The sequence below is a fragment of the Montipora capricornis genome, chromosome 8 (assembly GCF_036669925.1).
Source record: "Montipora capricornis isolate CH-2021 chromosome 8, ASM3666992v2, whole genome shotgun sequence".
Classification (NCBI taxonomy): domain Eukaryota; kingdom Metazoa; phylum Cnidaria; class Anthozoa; order Scleractinia; family Acroporidae; genus Montipora; species Montipora capricornis.
This window is the reverse complement of record NC_090890.1, coordinates 23,091,227-23,093,726: the sequence shown is the minus strand read 5'-3', so window position 1 is coordinate 23,093,726 and position 2,500 is coordinate 23,091,227. Positions and strand designations below refer to the sequence as shown.

The following is a 2,500-nucleotide window of genomic DNA, read 5'->3' as shown; positions in this document are numbered from 1 at the left end:
CTTTACTAACAGCTCCTCCCGACAAAGGTATATAACAAGAGGAGGACAGGCACAAGTTCTAGTGGAGACGAAAGATGTCAGCTGTGCGGAAAAGAACCGGAAAGTGTCTCGCATATCTTGGCAGGGTGCAGCGCATTGGCCCAGACAAAGTATATAGAGCGGCACAACCATGCCCTCAACATTCTTTTCTTTGAAGTACTACGATTCCTGAACCTTACTGATAAGAGCTCGCCGTGGTATTCACCCATCAAGCCCAAGCCGGTGTACGAGAATGAACAGGCTGCAGCATACTGGGATGTCCCCCTGTTTGCTAACCACACCACTGTTTCAGCAAACAGGATAGACGTCACAGTGGTGGACAAGGTGAGGAAAAAGGTGCTGCTGATAGAGATGACGTGCCCGTGGGTGGAAAATCACGAGAAGAAGAGCACGGAAAAGACAAGCAAGTATGGTCCCCTTCGGTGGGAACTACAAATGCTTTATCCGGGATATTGTGTCAAGCAATACAACATAGTCATCGACGTCCTGGGTGGGTATTCAAGGGACGTGAGTCAAGCGCTTCGAGATCTTGTAGGAGAGGCAAGTAGTAAAGTGGGTCGAAGGATGCAGAAGTCAGTTATTACCAGTACTCTCCATATCGCCCGCTATGTCAAGATTATTCAGTCTTGAACAACAGTCCGAACATTCATGATCATGTGTTAGGAGTTTCAAGCTCATGTCTGATTCTTTTAGCAGTTATATAGTTATATAGTTTTTATTATGAGCATTAGATTTCAGTATTATCCGCTATGAACATTAGATTTTACACTGACTCTTTTAGCAGATATCACTGATTCTTTTAGCAGTTATATAATTATATAGTTTTTATTATGAACAATAGATTTTAGTATTATCCGCTATGTACACTAGAGTTTAGCATTATTTATAGATCTGACACTCAGCTAGCCACGTCTTTACGCCTAGCTTAGTGAATCTTAGGTATCTGGCATCCAGATGTTTTATACTGCCCATAATAATAATATTTAGTATAAATACACAGGTGATTATACAAAATTGCGCGCTCTCATTGGCTCGCTATCTCGGATTATCAGCCGATAATCACGTCGATGGACAAAATGGCTGCCAGTAGTCGTTTTGCCACTGTAAGTGAAGATGATTTCGCGTTGAAATGTTTTTTTTTTCTCTTTTTTGAAATAATCACCTGTGTATTTATACTAAAACAATTATTGGATTATCGGTGCAACAACTCCAACAATTCGATTATCGGTGATTATTCACCTCGACTTCGTCTCGGTTAATATTCACCGATAATCACTTCGCCTTCGGCGAATAATTGTTAAACAATGATAATGATAATGATAATGATATTCCCAACAGAGTACTTAAGGCGGTTCAAACTTGTCATGAAATCTCCGCTCAATGGTAAGAACAAGATCAAAGCAGCAAACGCTTGGGCTGTGTCACTCAGGAGGTATGGAGCAGGAACGATTAAATGGAATAAAGAGAAACTTCAGGAAATAGACAGAAAGTCTAGAAAAATCATGACAATGAATAAGGAGCTACACCCTAGAAGTGATGTTGCTAGAATATACGTACCCAGAGAGAAGGGAGGAAGAGGCCAGATCAGTTGTGAGAGCTGCGTGAGGAGAGAAGAGAACAATTTGAGTTGTTATGTGAAAAATAGTGAAGAAGCATTACTCCAGAAAGTTGGAGATAGCAATGTAGTCAACATCTCGGAGGCTGTGGACCCAAAGGAGTACAAAGTGAATGGAAGCAGAAAAGGATGCATGGGCAGTATGTGAGAGAAAAGGAAGGGATTGATTGGGATAGAACTTGGCAGTGGATTGCAAAGGGAGATTTGAAAGGATGTACTGAGGCCCTGATATGTAGTGCCCAGGAACAAGCTTTGAGAACAAATTATACAAGATTTCACATCGATCACACAGCAGAATCCCCTTTGTGCAGAATGTGCGGAAGTAAGGGAGAAACGGTGGCCCATGTGGTGAGTGAGTGCGGTAAGCGGTAAGGCACGATAACGTGGCACGGTATATCCATTGGCAACTTTGTGGTAAATGTGGATCGGAAAGAGCTAATAGCTGGTATGAACAGAAGCCAGAGGGAGTGGTGGAAAGTGCAAACTTCAAGATGCTGTGGGATTTCACAGTCCAGTGTGATCGAAAAATCGAGGCAAGAAGACCAGACATTGTCTTTGTTGATAAGAAGGAGAGAGTTTGTCATAATTGATGTTGCTATCCCAGGTGATGATAGGGTGAAGGATAAGGAACTTGAGAAGGTAGAGAAATACCAACTACTGAAAGATGAAATTGCAAAGGTCTGGCAAATGCAAAAAGTCATGGTAGTGCCTGTTGTTATTGGGGCCCGTGGAGCTGTGTCAGTCAACTTTAAGGAGTACATGAGGCGAATCGGTGTGAAGGTGAGGTTGGAAGTTATCCAGAAAACAGCATTGTTGGGAACAGCAAAGATACTAAGGAAAGTACTA

At 42.2% G+C, this 2,500-nt stretch overlaps 1 protein-coding gene and 1 pseudogene across 1 annotated transcript in view; both read left to right on the top strand.

The window, feature by feature from the left end:
* Positions 1 to 669, top strand: part of LOC138059623 (uncharacterized) — a 2,050-nt pseudogene extending 1,381 nt beyond the window's left edge.
* The window catches only part of LOC138059003 (cytoskeleton-associated protein 5-like), an 80,857-nt gene that overhangs the window by 61,269 nt on the left and 17,088 nt on the right, over positions 1 to 2,500 (top strand). The window lies entirely within an intron of this gene.